We start from the raw sequence: 18,720 nt of genomic DNA on the forward strand, positions 1-18,720 counted from the left end.
CTGGATGCCTCTGTAAGGGGAAATCAACGGGTCGGCCTGCAGTGAGCGAAGAAACGGTTGAACGCGTGCGGGCAAGTTTCACGCGTAGCCCGCGGAAGTCGACGAATAAAGCAAGCAGGGAGCTAAACGTACCACAGCCGACGGTTTGGAAAATCTTACGGAAAAGGCTAAAGCAGAAGCCTTACCGTTTACAATTGCTAAAAGCCCTGACACCCGATGACAAAGTCATGTCGGTCGTAGTGGAGATCATGATCAGCAATTCATTTCATGACCTCCACGCTCTCCCGACTTAACCCCATGCGATTTCTTTCTGTGGGGTTATGTGAAAGATTCAGTGTTTAAACCTCCTCTACCAAGAAACGTGTCAGAACTGCGAGCTCGCATCAACGATGCTTTCGAACTCATTGATGTGGACGTGCTGCGCCGAGTGTGGGAGGAACTTGATTATCGGCTTGATGTCTGCCGAATCACTAAAGGGGCACATATCGAACATTTGTGAATGCCTAAGAAAACTTTTTGAGTTTTTGTATGTGTGTGCAAAGCATTGTGAAAATATCTCAAATAATAAAGTTATTGTAGAGCTGTGAAATCGCATCAATCATTTGTAATAACCCTGTATATTAATGACTTGCCATTCTCTATTCACGAAGATGCAAAACTGGTACTTTTTGCCAATGATACAAGTATAGCTATCACAGCCAACATACAAGAATTAACTGATGAAATTGTAAACGATGTTTCTCAGAAAATCATTAAGTGGTTCTCTGCAAATGGGCTCTCATTAAACTTTGAGAAAACACAGTATATACAGTTCCACGCAGTAGAGAGAATGACACCATTAATAAATATAGATTTCAATCATAAATCGGTACCTAAGGTAGAATATTCCTAATTTCTAGGTGTATCCATTGATTAGGGGTTGAACTGGAAAAACTCATTGAAGATCTGCTGAAACGTTTGAGTTCAGCTACTTATGCTATTAGGGTCATTGCAAATTTTGGTGATATATATCTCACTAAATTAGCTTACCACGCCTATTTTCATTGTCTGCTTTCGAATGGCATCATATTCTGGGGTATCTTATCATTGAGTAAAGGAGTGTTCATTGCACAAAAGCGTGTAATTAGAATAATTGCTGGAGCTCATCCAAGATCATCCTGTAGACACTTATTTAAAGAGCTATGGATCGTCACTGTAGCCTCACAATATATATATTCACTGTATATTAACAATCAGAACGAATTCAAAAGTAATAGCAGTGTACATGACTACAACACTAGGAGAAAGGATGATCTTCACTACTCAAGGTTAAATCTAACTTTGGCTCAGAAAGGGGTAAATTATGCTGCCACAAAAGTCTTTGGTCAATAGTCTGACAGATAGCCATATAGCATTTAAAAGGAAATTAAAAGAATTTCTGAATGGCGACTCGTTCTACTCATTAGATGAATTTTTGGATATAGTAAATGGATAATTTCCCCACCCCCCACACAAAATAATAATATATATATTAAGTCTCATGTAATATTTTGTCTAATATAATATATTGTATAGACACCTTTTATTAACCTGACACGTTCCACATCATTACGAAGTGTCGTATTCATGATCTATGCAACAAGTACTAATCTAATCTAATCTGTAACGTGACATAATTTTTGTGCAGGAAATAATGAATATCTTTGAGTTAGAAGGAAAAATGTTTTTACTTTTAAGTTGAGGCTACAGAATTTTTAAGTCATTTCTGGTACTATCTTCTATAACTACGCTGTGACTTGTCGGAAAGAACAGAGGCAGGAAATGTACAGCAACAATTAACTGTTTCCATCATAATACTGTCCTATGATTGACTGGACGTAAGAAGGGAGAGCGCCATTACTTGGTGTGCATGTTGGAAATACTGTAATTTGATACCATTACCACGCAACATTTTATTACCACGCTTTGACTGGTTGGGGTTATAAATTTTCCATTAACCAAGTACAGCTGTTCCCACAATTTTCACTTTTTTTAACATTTTAATGTTGCGCTATGATTTGGTCAAGATAGGAGGAGGTGGAGAAGGTTTTTAATTTACCTTGAACACAATTCGGCTATTTTGTAATACTACGCTCTCATTGCTCAGAAGGTTGAGAGGATATACACCACAACTTGTCTATATGCAGTTCATAGCGTGTTTGGTTTGGGTCAAGAGAAAGAAGAAAGGATGGACAGGGGGGAGGGGTTTTTTAATGTTCCATAAGTACATTTGGGTTATTTCTTTGCTCATCGGTTTTTTAATACTGCACTGTAACTGACTGGAAATGAGGAGAGTGTGTGGATCCACAGCGATAGGAATAATGACATCACTGATATGGATGATGATGCACAAGTTCAATGTCATCAATAACATCATGCTTGACGTCACAGGTAAGGATGATGATGTCACTGGCGTGCCTCAGATGACGCACTTTTTAAGGTCGGCGAAGACGGCACAGTGGACCTGTGTTTTGGAATCGTCGTAGCCATACTTTGTTACTCCATTACCAAATTGACAACTCTGATGGGACGGTGTTTTACAGACAGTCTCACCACATATAAAATTCGGTAATTTAATTGGAATACTTAGTTTACGTCGATAAATCTGATATACCACAGTACTATTGATTGTCAGTAGGTAAGTGACCCAGTCTTACAGTTCTCTTACGTTATATTCAGAATTACATGCGGTACCCCCCCCCCCCCCCCCCTCCTTGGACAAGTTCTTAGAACGGCCGCCGTGGGTGGCCCGAGACGTCACTGGCCACCGGAAAGAGGCTGTTGCTGTGTAGAGGCGCCGCAGGAGGTTGTGCCATTGTGTAGAAATGTAGATAGCATCTATAGAGAAGAGCTTGTCGACAACGTTGTAAGACGAGCAAATGGAGAGAGAATTCGCATTCTTAGCTGGAACACACTTTCGTACGTGAAATGGTGAAAGCTGACTGTTTGCCAAGAAAAGCACAGAAAACTAAACATAAACATCTCAGGGATTGGTAAGGGCTATGCAGAAAAATATGTTTATTTTATGTGAAACCCACCGCCATTTGCTAATGTAAAGAAACTCTGAATTAGAAAGAGACACCGCAAGGTGACAAGGGAGAGCACCTCATTGGCTATGGAAGCAGGCAGAGAGACACACACACACACACACACACACACACACACACACACACAGAGAGAGAGAGAGAGAGAGGTGGGTTTTTTTGGTCGAGTACGGTACGACATAAGCCATTGGTTAACCAGATAGGAGAATAAGAGGAGCTTTTGTAATGAGCATCTTGATCGGTTGGTGCTCCGAAGTGTTGGAGCTGAGTCAATTATAGACTGTGAGAGAGGGAAAAAGCGACAATGCGAAGATTCCTCTTACTTCGCATTTGATTGTAAATCAGATGGGAAAGGTGAGTTCTGAGATTAAGATCAAGATCCGGAGTTTCTGCCGAGCAGCTTCGATGCTGAGAGCTGCCTCAGAGTATCTCGGGCCGATTCATTGGGGACTTACACGGACTTAGCCGTTGGCGAGGCACGTTGATTCCACGAATGATAGATTTTGCAGCCACCTGAATCTTCACGGGCAACAAGATGGTGCGATAGTGCCGCAGCCGTAAGATGAACCACAAGGAAATTAGAATTACTTTTTCGTAATCCGATTACTTAAAGCTTCTCTAATGTCTTGCAGTTCATCGGTAATTAGCAGCTTGCTTTCAACTTTGCCCACAGGTGTGATGCTTTTCCTTTCTGTTGTATGAGTTACTTCCATTAAATTATGAGACAGTCACTACGCATTCCTCGATTATAAGTAAATTTGTTTCAACAAAGGACAGGGATTCAGCAATCAGTCCCTAATCCAGTCTGTATTTTTTGTTTTTACAGGAGATTTAGTTTTCAGCTATTGAACAGTTGTCCTCAATCCATTTAAATTAAATCATACAGACTAGTCAAGCTATTGACAACATATTATTTCATGAGCTTAGGACGTACATAGCCAGATTATACGTTCTGGACATGTATGTCCTGAGGTCATATAACGACACGTTGTTGAAAGTTTGACGACTCTATATGACTCGATTTAAATGCACTGAAGATAGAAATTTAATAACTGAACTCTTTATCTGGAATTAAAAAAATACAGATAGGATTTGCGACTGATTTTTGAAGCCTTTTCCCCTTTTTGCTACATAGTCTACGGTCGCTGTGCACAACGGTTTCAATGCAATCAAATTTGATTAAGTAAATTTCTTGCGAGATTATTAGCTTTCCTCTCGATCCTGATGCTGGATGTGCAAAGAATATTATAATAAAGATGTCAGCGGTTGCCATTCAGTTGTCTATTTGTCTCTGATTTTAACTCGTTAAAGTTGCCATTGTTGAATATGCAATCATTGCAATAATACAAAGTCATTATAATACTTGTCTCACTAAATATTCATGAGTTCGCCCATCTCAGTTTTGGAGTGTACATTTGCATACGTTTTGTCGATGCCTACCGGAATTAAATTTATTAACCTAGAGTGTCAGGCCCCCTTTGAGCAAAGAGGAGAATAAAATGTAAAATGACCTCCTACACAATTCCTTGATACTTCAGTATGTGACTTACGAGCTGTTCCCTTGTCTTCGTCAAATTGTGCCATAAATTTCTTTCCTCCCTACTTCGATTAATTACCTCTTCATTAGTTATACGTTATGCCCTTCTAAACATCAGCATTTGAACCACCATATTTCTTCTGTTATCTTATTGTCTGAACTGTTTAACGACCGCCTTTGTTATACTTCCGAAGCTAGTCTTCGGACTAATACTTTCAGAAATGACTTCCAAGAGGTTAAATTTATTTTCCATTTTAACGAATTTCTAAATGTCGAAAATGGCTTTCTTGCTATTGCCTATTTGTGTTTTATATCCTCTATACATTAGTGGTCGGCAGTTCTTTACTGTCCAATTAGCATGAATCACCTACTACTCTTGAGTGTTCCGTTTCCTAATCATCTCAGTATCACCTTGTTTAGTTGGACTACATACCATTACTGTTGTTTTGCAGTTGTTCAAACTCATATTATAACCACTTTTCAGATCACTATTCATTTTCTTCCTTTCATCTCCGTTTCCTAGTCCTCTGCCGTCCTTGATGTTTTCCAGTGACACTGAAACTCAGCCAAATTAGTTGTTTCTTCTCCTTACACTTTAACTGTTTTTCCTAACTTTTGCTTGGTTCCTTTCACAGCTTGCTCGACGTACAGGCTGAGTAACATTGGGGATAGGCTATAATGCTGTCTCAATCTTTTCTCGACTGCGCTTTCCTTTCAAGCCTTGCAACTCTTAAAACTGCAATTGAGTTTCTGCACAAGGTTTTCCCTCTCTGCTATTTTACCCCTGCTGCTGTCAGATTTTCACACTGCGTTTCATCAACGCATACACTAAAATAAATCGTAGGGTCAGTAACCCAAGTGAATTTCCCCGATGTCAGCCTCTCCCAGTCTTACAACTCTTCGGTAAATAATTATTGTAACATGCAACAATAGTAGGTTAAAATAATGGTTCTGTAATATTCACATCTGCCAGTATCTGCCCTATTTGAAATCTGAATTATTATATCCTTCTTGAAGTCTACCAGCATTTAGACGACTCACAGATCTCGTGTACTACATGGGTAGTTTTATTCTACCAAGGATCTCAGCTATTCTGAGAGAATATCAGCAACTCCAGGTGTCACGTTCCGATCTACGTGTTTCAGTGCTCTGTAAAAATTAAAAACTAAACTAAACTCCGCCCGAACAGGCCATGAAGGCCCAATGGTACCTACCGGCCGCTGTGTCATCGTCAGCCCAGAGGCGTCACCAGATGCGGATTCGGAGGGTCATGTGGTCAGCACACCGTCCTGCCTGCCTTATGTCAGTTTACGAGGCCAGAGCCGCTACTTCTCAATCATGTAGCTCCTCAGATAGCCTTACAAGGACTGAGTGCACACCGCTTCCCAACAGCGCTCGGCAGACCGGGTGGTCACCCACCCAAGTGCTATCCCAGCCCGACAGCACTTAACTTCGGTGATCTAACGGGAACCGGTGTTACCACTGCGGCAAAGCCGTCGGCCTGTTAAATTATTCTCGTAGTATCATATCTCTCATCCCTTCTTCATCCGTTCATGTTTGTTTTCTTTGCATAGCTCTTTTGTAGAATCCTTACATCTCTAACGGCTTCCATCTATCCTTACTACTGCCTTGCCATCTGAGCTCTTGATACTCATGCAGTTGCTTCTCTTTTTTTCTTCTAATTTATTTAACGTTGCTCAGCGCAGCCTCTGTGTGCCCAATAGCTTCGTATATCTCGACTACGCATTGTCGCTTTGCCATGTTACACTTTCTGTCAGCCTCGTTTTCTCTGTGTTGTTCTATTTTTTCCTTATCTTCCTGTTCCTACTGCTGAAAGCGAGTCCCTCAACAGAACGAAATGTTCATCTCCATTAACGATGTGAAAAATTTCTTTTATGTCATCATACAGTCTTTCAGTTGTCTCGTCATATGTGTGGCTGGTGGACATCCCAATATAAGCTTTTACTACTCTGGTGCCTGACGTCAATCATTTACGTAAATAGTCAGCATTCTTTTACAAGGTATATTTTTTATGTTCATGCGATTCAGATATTTGTGAGAGAATCATTTTATCTTAGGAATTGGGTAAAACTTCATATTCACTACGTCGTTGTACATTCTAAATGACGACTCTGCTAATAAATGTCTGTTTCAGGATTTATCTCACTTTGGTGTATATAAAGAGCAAAAGACGTTTTCTTGAAAATGATGTAGGTTAGAAGAAACTAGTACCGAAAATTTTGTTATCTTAAGAAGCATAAAACTACACAGTTTTTTGAGTGTATTTCCATCAAAACCTGGTACTATCATTTTGCGGCCACGATTTTTCTATTTATAAAAATGTATAACGCATTATAAAAATAGCTTCTACGACGCCCACTCAGTAGTTAAATCAAACTGATTCATTCTTGAACCTGTGTCAATATTGCCTGTAACTCCTGTTTCTCAGATTCATATAAATATTTATAATCTGTATTTTAATAATTTTAAGAAAATATTCCTTATGAGACTCCAAATGCGAGGTACGGTGAGCAGTGCTGCGGTAAATTAGTTGCAGATAAGTAGTCAAGTAGAGAGTCATGTTTTGTAAGACTCCACTAACCATTTGCCTGCCGGCAGTCACTGTCATACTATACAAATATGAGGAACCATTGTTAACAGTACCCCTTGTAGAACTGTGTTGGATTCAGTGTAAATTTGTGTAAGTTACTGACCAGTTCTTTGAAGAGTAGTGAACAATTTGAAATGTAAGTTGATCATTATTTCATAGATAAATACATGTTGACTACTAGGAATACTGTACTCACTTGAGTCAACTGTGCACTCAGGCCATTCCTTGGACTGTAGCAGGTGGAAGTGGGACCAGGGCTGCAGCGATGGGAGTGGCTTCATCAGCATTCGCAGAACCGATACGGATATGTCGAAACGTAAGCACAATGTGCTCTCCCAACTTCATTTGTACCCATATAACACATTCACCGGACTTAAGAAAGTGAGTTCTCTAATAGGGAGTGGTTTAAGCCTGTTCGATAATCTTTTCTTGGGCTTGGTTGTATTGTATGTTTACTTTCACACCAATCAGATTTCACATATTCTTATTTCCCCCATTGACAAATGGTAAAAATGTTAAACACAACGCAGTAACTTCCGTCCAACACCGCACAGAAGCAAATGGCATAGAATACAGCAGAGAACAAATTAATTACTGTTTCTTTGTGTTTAATACATGAGACAGTTTTCCACCACAAGACAAAGACAGTCCATGTTTAGTGATAAATCGTATCTTCGAATCTGGTAATATTATGTCCTTTAGCCAAGGAAGACATACAAGTTTCGCATGGACGCATATAACAGCATTTTATAGATTCTATAAGAGTGCTATGTTACCATTGTTCACCGCTGGGCTTTTGGTTTGACATGAGGTTCAAGGCGCGCCTTGTAAAGTGACTCTGATATTGATTAGAGCGAGATAGGAGGGAACACTAGAGAGACGTATGCTGAAATGCTCCCAGTGAGGTTTACATAATGGAATTTGCTGGTGCATTGTCACCCGTGTGCTCAGTCGTCAGCTGTAACGCGTTTTAAGTGTAAGAGATTTGGGAATTATTTCAGCCAACGGAACAAGTGTGTGTGGATGGTGCTCAGACTAAATAGTGTAAATATGGTTACAGAACTGCTAAGGTTAAATATGTCACCACGTTTGACGAAATATACATGGTCCTGGTGTTAGACACAGGCAACCACGCCATAAGCGCCGGCCGCTGTGGCCGAGCGGTTCTAGGCGCTTCAGTCTGGAACGCGAGCCCGTTACAGTTGCTGGTTCGAATCCTGCCTCGGGCATGGATGTGTGTGATGTACTTAGGTTAGTTAGGTTTAAGTGGTTGTAAGTTCTAGGGGACTGATGACCTCATCTGGTATGTCCCATAGTGCTGAGAGCCATTTGAGTTCCATAAACGGTTCAGTTTTTATAAGATCAATCGATTCAAGCTATGTCAGGTAACATAGACTTAGACAAACAGCTAACACTTCGAAAGAGGACGAATCCTCGTCCAGTTTATTGGTACACATCATACACTAATGCCGTTACTTAGGTGCCTCGTTTCTTGTGTAAGTCGAGGCAGAATATTATAGCATTGGTGGAACATTGGTTGATAGCCGCGAAATTGGGTCATTGTTGCATATGGCCAAACACCAGTTAATAGGTGATGCTAAAATATATACGATGAGGATCTGAGGTTTGTTGAAACATTTGGTGTACTAAGGAAATGTTTCGTTCAGCTCTATAGAAGGCAAAATAGTTGCAGCTGAGTGCTAACATGAAAAGGATCCTTCCGCAGGACACAGAGCAAAGGGCGTTAGTGGCATTGTTATGGGGACTACCTAAAATGTACCGAGAAAAGTACGAATGGAGATACATAAGAACTTTGCTGAAGTTGTAGGTACAGCAACGGCCTAAGCAAAAATAGACTCGTTAACCCGAATCCGAAATACAAGAAATATTTTTTCCGCTGGCGTCAAATGTCACCATTGTGGATGGTCGGCTCATATACGACGAAACTACCCTCAGCCGCAGAGTGAAAGATGTGGGACAGTAGGCAGGAATGGGGCTTTAGGCAGGAAAGGGAGCATAACAGGGAGGGACGCAGTGGGGAAAACCGTGTACAGAGACGGAATTTTGATTGACTGGTGTGCGGATGGAAGGGAACTCAAGATTTTAGTGGACAGAGGCGTGTACATATCTATGGAAAGATTAATTCTCAAGGAAAAGATGCAATTAAACCTTCAACAATATTTTGGGTGGTGTGGGGCTGTTTAAGTACATTCGCTGGTTTCAGCTGTGTTAAGTATTTAGGTGGGGTCAAGATATTTCCGGTAATGTATGGAAGTTTTGCTTGATATATACGATGATCACCCTGCAATCTTAGGGTGAGATTTCCTTTGCAATCATTATGCCAAAGATGACCTTTGGGGAACACATGGCAGAAGTTGTGAGAATATGGTTCCATCTGGCGAAAAGTATTGTGAGTCCTACTCTGCAGAAAAAGTTCATCTGTCATGTAATATAAACTGATTAAACTTCGTGTGAGAGCACTGAGGTTCAATTTTGGCGATAAAGGGCGTCAGGGTACAAGGAAACTGATTTCCGTGCAATAGGGAACAAGTGAACTGGTAAATGTATTATGTGTGGTTGACTCGGATCAAATTGGGCGATATAGCACCACATGGTGCAAGTAAACTGTTTTTGAGAAGCCTGGAACAGATCAGCTGGTAAATGCGTTTTGTGGGGTTCAGCCACTGAGAAGAAATGATGAATTAGATCAAGAACGGCATTTTGTGCGCAGGCGTATTGTACACATATTAAAACTAGACAGTAATCAGGTAAAGCCCATTGGTATGCATAGATATGCTTTATATGATTTATCTAAAGAACTGTAGGTCACCAATTTGGATATTTTAGATAAAGATTATCTGGAAAGGATTATTTCGAGACCTAGCCATAAGCAATCTGCCAGTGCAGCTGCATTGTGTGAGAAAGAGAAATATTTAGAAGGAACAGAAACACTGTGGATGGAGGAATAGTTATTGGAAATTGGGGACATGTTTAACTCTCTTGGGCCTTTAGTAGAGACACCGCTGACACAATTCCAGTTGGGAATGAATCACCTTTGTACCACAGATAATACCATGGGACTCATCACCTATAGAATGTGATGGAGGAGTTTTTCAACCAACAGCTAGGCGTTGGAATTACTAAAGAAAGTATCAGCCTGTGGCGTGCACAGCTAACGATCATGCAAAAGCAGAGCATAGATGGAACTGAGGCATTTAGATTTTGGTGAAACTACTGGCACCTCAGTAATCGTACACTTACAGATGCATATCCAGTCCCAAATATAATGGAAACCCTGGAAAAAATTGTTCAAATGGCTCTTAGCACTAAGGGACTTAACTGCTGAGGTCATCAGTCCCCTAGAACTTAGAACTACTTAAACCTAACTAACCTAAGGACATCACACACATCCATGCCCGATGCAGGATTCGAACCTGCAACCGTAGCGGTCGCGCAGTTCCAGACTTCCCCCCTGGACCTTTTGGGGAAGTGCACATACTTTATCGTCATAGATTTATGGAGCGGATACAATCAACTGGAAGTAGCACCAGAGGACCAACCCAAAATTCAATTGGCACTTGCTTGGATTAAAGGTTACATTTGTTAGACAAATGCAGTAGGCACTTAAGCTAAACGAATTCGATTTCAGAGTGATTCCTAAACCAGTAAGAGTTACAGAAATGCAGATGGACTTCTGGGAAAGCTTTTTATAACAGAGAATTGGTAGCTTCTTTGCAGAGTGGCGAAACTTGCTAGCTGGTGTTGAGGACAGAAAACTGTTCCCAATGGAGCCACAGTTCATTACACATCACAGTGTTATCCAAGACGACAAAACATGCTGTGTGTGTTGAAGTTCCAGTCATGTTTTGAGAGGAAGTGTTGAAATAAGACCATGATTATTGTTATTTGGCCATGGGGGTTGCAGAACAACAGACCAACGTGAAGTTAAGAATTCCTGTAGGATACACATACACAGGATGCGAAACAATACGTGAAAGACACTATACTATAAATAGGATGAACTGAGCCATCATAATGCTCCACTTCAAAGGTTGACAGTAGCTAGTAGGCCTTTTGAAATGATTGGGAAGCGTATCCTGGATTCTTTTCACAAAGACTATTAGAGAACCGCTATATTCTCACCATAATAGTCCTTTTTTGTGATGTGTGGAAATAATAGGAATCTCAAAACAGCAACCCACCATGATGGTGCTGGCAATTGTGAATCATTGGTTGTTGAAGTTTGGTGTTCTGGAAATGTTAATTACATAACAGGACTCCAATTTTAAGTTACAGTTAATGATGTGACTGTGTTATCTGTTATCTCTGCATGTAAGCAACAGCCAAAATGCTAAGTCACTATGGAAATAACCACCACAATGATTGGGAAACTCTGGTGCCATACACTGTCATCACTTGTAATTCTAAGATCGTTGACTGTACAGGCCTATTACTATATGAAGTAGAGTATGTTTAGAAAATGCTGTCACCATTTGAGGTATCGGATCTAGAGTAGGTCAAAAAGGAGAACCAGTTCAATAATTCACAAGGGAGCTGTGAGAAGTATGCTATGGATTCAGTTTTCTCCATTGAAACGAAGATAATTGCGAAAGTGAGTAAGTTGCTTTCTTTCCAGGATAAGTGCAAAGTTACTCAGCTCGCCACAAAACAGTTCTTAAACCAGTAACTTAGAGTGCAAGGTTAACATTTATACATCGCTAAACATAAGCTCTTTTTTACTGGGCTACACATAAAAGATGAAGTGAAGTAAGTACTTAAGGGTGCAAGACTGTAGTTACACTAAAACCCCAGTATCATTGTGAACTGAGGTCAGTCTGGTGGTGGTAAAGTTAACCATGATATTTGTCAGTCGTTCAGAGATTCACAATACGTTAATACAGTATAATCCTCCTCTGGGTAGAGCTTACTACATTCATGAAAAATGGAATGTAATTCGTTTTGTGGGCCACGTATTCGCACTGGTTGTTCCTTGGACTGTGGCAGATGAGGACTGGGCTGTAACAGCTGTGGTGAGATGATATCATCAAGCCCCTCCTGTCACCTAAGCCATGCCCCTTTATAGGAAATATGCCAATTTGAGAGCTTCCAAGCCGCCATACACACATTTGGATCCCTAAAACACAGACCAGCATTTAACCATCCAAATGCATTTTCAACTCCTTTCTGCCGGCCGCAGTGGTCTAGCGGTTCAGTCGCTCAGTCCGGAACCGCGCGACTGCTACGGTCGCAGGTTCGAATCCTGTCTCGGGCATGGATGTGTGTGATGTCCTTAGGTTAGTTAAGTTTAAGTAGTTCTAAGTTCTAAGGGACTGATGACCACAGATGTTAAGTCCCATAGTGCTCAGAACCATTTGAACCAATCAACTCCTTTCATGGAAAGAAGCCAGTTAGGGAGCTTCTAAGCAAAAACACAAGTACACTCACACACATTTAGATCGCACAATTACATCCCAGAATTTTCCCATCCGGCCATTGAACGAAACAGCCAATCACAGCCCATCATTTTACCAGCTGGTGAACAGAAATACCCAGTCGGTATGTACCCAGAGTCCGTCATCTTATTCTCTGTACCCTACTTCGCCAAATGCGACTAAAGTTCGATTCTTGTTCAGGACCTGGCGTAAGGCACACTGAAACGAGAAATTAAACACCGCAATTTAATTTCCATGTTTTAATTGTATTTATTATTGTTCTGTAACAGACCAGAACAAACATGGGTCACTTTATTGACACTACAGGTGTAACTTACAGGTTAATTTACACTTTGACACATAAAACACCAACATGAACCTACAAAAAAAATATTTGACACGACGCTAATTCACATGTAAAGAGCCTGTAGTATTTATCAAAATATATAACGAATTTGGTATTTTGATCTTAGATCTACTTGAGGTATTTAACTAACGTTATCTGATGTGTTCAGAAGTTTTCCAATAATCGATCACCTCATCAAGCATAATTCTAAGGTGGAAGATAATGCATCATTTTCTGCTGTAGGAAAATGTTGCTGGTGGAATAGCTTTTCTCATTTTCGTTACTATGCCTACTTGAGGTGATGTTCTACTTATGGTCCAAGAACTACGTTTCAGGAAGTTGGCTACATTTACTGGTCGGAACGATGGTGCCAGGGCTCTCTAAAAATTTTTTCCAGACTGTAACTTCTTTTCATTACATAATCAAGTACGAAACAATACCAAGATCTACAGCACAGCTACCCATACTAAAATTGATACTTTTTGGAGAGATACTGAAAGTTGTGTTTCACATATACTTCATATTATTGTACAACACAAGTATAACTTCAAAAAATAGCAAATACTACATGTTAGCTTCGTAAATATATAGATTAGTAATGTCTTTTGCAAATGTTCCACGCAGATGAAAGTTATATCTCAGACACAGGACGAAAATTCGATCTTTTCATCAAAACTAAAATAGTACTTTGTCTTTAAAGCGCAACCTGTCAGTCACTGTTCCGCTCATATACACGAATGGAAGCAACAGCAAATGCAACTCTTTAACCACATTATGCCACGTCACTCGCAATGTATGTGACGTCTAAAACCAAGACTACGTTAATTTTTCTGCTGTGTTTTTGCCGTTTCAGGATTTATTAATTAGGCCTTCTGAACAGCATTGCATGTTATCTGTCTTGCGGTTATTATTCAATCCATACAACGAGCTGTTCAAAAAGTATGTCTCACTTCTTGATTCACAATTAACCTTAAACACACGGGTGTATCTTCCATTGAGAGTGGGAAAGGCCACGTCACAGGCTGTTGAACAATCGTATAAGATAGTACTCACATTTCAATTTTGATCACTTAGTCTTTTTGTTCTTGAGACGAAAGACGACTAACACCTATATTATTCACCGATATATGTACGTAATGTTATTTGAATGTCATACCAAGGTTGAATAGTGGATAAAAAATTGATTTTTTATAGCATGAAAATTCTTGCTTGGAAGAAATCCTAATCTTATGCTGCATGACTATTTAAGACAACACCTCTGTAGGAAAGAAGACAATATACTTTTGTGAGTACTTCGATTTAGTGATAACTAATGCAGTTTATAACGGGGAACTGACTTCTAACTTTTTGCTTCATATATACAATAGCCATTATAGTTAGTGAAAATGTACTCATAATTTGAAACTAATAATTACGTTTTACTTGCTATGAAAGGAAGAAGAAACGGAAATGACTTACACCTGCAACTTAAGCCATTAAGTAAGTGAAAAACAGTTTTCAGTAAAAAAAGAACATAAGTTCACTCTTAGAACCAAGAATTACTACTCATTGCGATGATTATGCAGTGACCGTAGCATCTACATAATAGTAATAAGTTGATCTTATGAGACAACTACTTAAAATTCCTCAGTTTCAGAGCAGGAGCCACAAATAAAATAATAACGATCTTATAGGTTGGCAGGCGGTAGAGACTCAGGTATAGATTAATCTTCCAGAACGCTATACCTACCGGGAAACGAGTTCTCATAGGTTCCTTCAAACTTACGTGTTCTGGTAAAAAATACGTTCGTTAGTGGCACAGGCTAAGAAACCTGAATCGGCTGTACGAGTATGTGGCTTGAGCGACTGAAGCTGCTGATTTACGCTAGTTGGTCCAGTAGCTGTGAAGGAATCTCATTAAAAGACGGATGTTGATGTGTTTTCGTCAGTACTACCTATCTTTAGCGAACAGAAAACAATGAAACGTCTGGGAATCTACGGTATGGGGATGCACACGCCTCATTTAAGAAAATGGGGTTCTGAGTTTGTTTCTTCTTTGTAGAAGCATAGGAATAGTCTATGCACAAAGAGAACTGAGTACCATCACGAGCACCTATTTTGGGACACCGCCACAGAGCCTCCACAGAAACGCTATCTTAAGTTTGCATTGGCATCCGAACGTCATCGTTAGTGATGACTGCACTAAGCAATGCAGAATAGTTAATGCTTTATCGAAAAAAATTTCATGATTAGATTAATTACTTGTCAAGTTACGGCACACCGATGATGTTGTTATTATCAACAAGAGAAATGTCTACTCAGCACATGCGTTGCATAGAGTGCGTGTGAAAGATTACTTCATATGTCTCGTTGGGGTGGGCTTGGTGGGCGGGGGGGGGGGGGGGGGGCTGGGGTAAGTGGGTGGGGGACATCTCCTAAGGCACTTTGTGACTGGTTGTTAATACGGAAGAAGTCCATGATATATGTGGACCAGTTAAATCTCATCAAGAGGATTTTTCCCTCTGCTACTCCTGTCACAAAATAACAGGACAGTTTTCTGTTTGCAGAATGAGATTTTCACTCTGCAGCGGAGTGTGCGCTGATATGAAACTTCCTGGCAGATTAAAACTGTGTGCCCGACCGAGACTCGAACTCGGGACCTTTGCCTTTCGCGGGCAAGTGCTCTACCATCTGAGCTACCGAAGCACGACTCACGCCCGGTACTCACAGCTTTACTTCTGCCAGTATCTCGTCTCCTACCTTCCAAACTTTACAGAAGCTCTCCTGCGAACCTTGCAGAACTAGCACTCCTGAAAGAAAGGATATAGCGGAGACATGGCTTAGCCACAGCCTGGGGGATGTTTCCAGAATGAGATTTTCACTCTGCAGCGGAGTGTGCGCTGATATGAAACTTCCTGGCAGATTAAAACTGTGTGCCCGACCGAGACTCGAACTCGGGACCTTTGCCTTTCGCGGGCAAGTGCTCTACCATCTGAGCTACCGAAGCTAAGCCATGTCTCCGCTATATCCTTTCTTTCAGGAGTGCTAGTTCTGCAAGGTTCGCAGGAGAGCTTCTGTAAAGTTTGGAAGGTAGGAGACGAGATACTGGCAGAAGTAAAGCTGTGAGTACCGGGCGTGAGTCGTGCTTCGGTAGCTCAGATGGTAGAGCACTTGCCCGCGAAAGGCAAAGGTCCCGAGTTCGAGTCTCGGTCGGGCACACAGTTTTAATCTGCCAGGAAGTTTCATATCAGCGCACACTCCGCTGCAGAGTGAAAATCTCATTCTGGAAACATCCCCCAGGCTGTGGCTAAGCCATGTCTCCGCTATATCCTTTCTTTCAGGAGTGCTAGTTCTGCAAGGTTCGCAGGAGAGCTTCTGTAAAGTTTGGAAGGTAGGAGACGAGATACTGGCAGAAGTAAAGCTGTGAGTACCGGGCGTGAGTCGTGCTTCGGTAGCTCAGATGGTAGAGCACTTGCCCGCGAAAGGCAAAGGTCCCGAGTTCGAGTCTCGGTCGGGCACACAGTTTTAATCTGCCAGGAAGTTTCACAGTTTTCTGTGTTACAGAACTAGACATTTGCTGCTGTGGTTTGAGGAACATGACTCTGTACCACACCTAATGTTCTATTCCCAACGTCATAGTATACCAGTCCTCTGGAATGCTTATGGAATGTTATAGTGTGCCACGTGAGAACTAATATACAAAGTCAAATCTACAGGTATTCTGTGACTGTGCATGGTCATCGGGTGACATCTAAATCCCACCATGTATAAAGTGATAACATCGACTGGTGGTTGTGGATCCAAAAAAAGGCCGCATATCACAGTAATCTGATGACTATAAAACAAGACCGTCCTTAAAGATAAGACCGCTCTCTGAAAACATTCAGTGATGCGCATCCGATATTTCAGATTCAGATTTACTCTCACGTTTAAGTTAGAACTAACGTACATGATTCCTACTGACAGAATACTTCTTTCTTGGACCATTCCTGTAGATGGGTATTGTATGAATGTATTAGGAGGAACACACAGTGCTCGTATCATATATCTGAATGACGATATTGTATGTTTAGGGACATATGTACTTGCACTGTTGGTATTAGAGTTGCAGTGCGACTGAAACAGGTTGTTGAACAACGGTTATAAACTTCAGTAAAAGTTGGTAACAATAATGTGAAATTAATCACCAGTCGGCACCACTTTGTAGCTTCCAAGCATACATAGGGCGAGTACCCGACTTTAGATCTCAATGTGGCTCATGCGATCAAAAAGGCTTCAGTCATGCACCGTTGCAAGAAGTCCTCGTAGAACTATGGGTCATTTATGAGGCTTCTTAAATAGCAATGAAAAAACAGTGATGTAATATAGCAAATCAATATATGAATTGTGATTATCACAAGTAAAACTTTGGGAAAATAACCCCATAGGGTAATAATGTGAACTACAACCAAAGGACTAAACTTTGAATAACTTTTTATTTCAATTCCACATACTATTAATCTAAGGATAGCCTCACATACGTTGTTACTGACCACGATAGTGATTCAGTACAGCGCAAAATGATGAATTTTGCGGCGCATGTTGAGCATTCGCAGTCAGTATCGAATGCGAACTAAAGACATAGAGCCGAGCATCAAAATCGCAAAAACTGCAGCTAAATTTCAGTGTTCAACAGCAGCATGCAAGTCTTTACACAATAACAAATTCAACGCAGTTGAAATATTCGATCGCTTTTAACATGACTATGACTTTATACCCACTAGTACCCAGAATTCCAAAGTATTTTAAGTCCTAAACTGATGCACATCGAAGTATTTCTGAGTCCGAATAACACCTATGCCCATGACCACCATTTATGAGATTAGACAGATTATCAAATTTATACGTTCCAACTATGGTAGGTTAGCAACCTCATACTACATTATTCAATTTTAAACACTGCTAACGCACTGGATTAACTCAGGTACATATGCAACAATAGGGACTGTAGTAAACCTAGACAAATTGCTACTTTGTTCACCGTGGTACTGCATCCCTGCGTTTGCCAATTGACTCTGTTATATACATAAAGTTACCAAAATATCATTAAACGATCACATAGATTGGTAGAATAATGGCATAAGTGACTCATGCTGGACACAATCGTTTGTACGCATGTAGAAAAATCGATGTTTAGGCAGCCTTATGCAAATTATTCAATAAATAATTTAAAATTATTTGTGTGTTTGTTTAAGAAAAATATAAATATCGTTATTCCCTAGCTGACATCTAGATCTGTACAGCCGGGTGTCACAAGTATATATTGTAAACCTGTATTATTTGTTACTGACTTCTTAAACAACTTTAAAGTAAATTTTAACCACTTTGTTAATAATAATTTTGCGCACATGATGGCAATGTCAGCTAGTTCGTCTCACTACCGCGAATTCGATACTGTCTTTAGATTTATCGTAGCATGTCTGGACACAGTTTTAGTGTTTTCAGTGAATATGTTACGTTTCGGTTTTTATTTACTCAGTTCGTAATCCATTTTGGAACCCTACCTTAAGTACAAGGCGCCACACTGTCTCCCTACAACCTCAGGTTATCCAAGTCACAGAGCGGCTCCCATGTCTGCTCACAGTTTGCTCCTATAGCGTGTTTGCTCTACCCAGCACCAAGTCTGATTTACCTGGCCCAGCTATATTACAGATAATTGCCAGCGACACACATCTATTAACCAAATATTCTGCATTTACATACAGTTCTTAGTG

At 40.5% G+C, this 18,720-nt stretch overlaps 1 pseudogene; it reads right to left on the reverse strand.

Annotated features, from left to right (window-relative positions):
* Positions 1-5,982: 5,982 nt before the first annotated feature.
* Positions 5,983-6,100, reverse strand: LOC126185868 (5S ribosomal RNA; annotated as a pseudogene).
* Between the last annotated feature and the right edge of the window lie 12,620 nt (positions 6,101-18,720).

Source organism: Schistocerca cancellata, chromosome 4 (genome assembly GCF_023864275.1).
Source record: "Schistocerca cancellata isolate TAMUIC-IGC-003103 chromosome 4, iqSchCanc2.1, whole genome shotgun sequence".
Classification (NCBI taxonomy): Eukaryota; Metazoa; Arthropoda; class Insecta; order Orthoptera; family Acrididae; genus Schistocerca; species Schistocerca cancellata.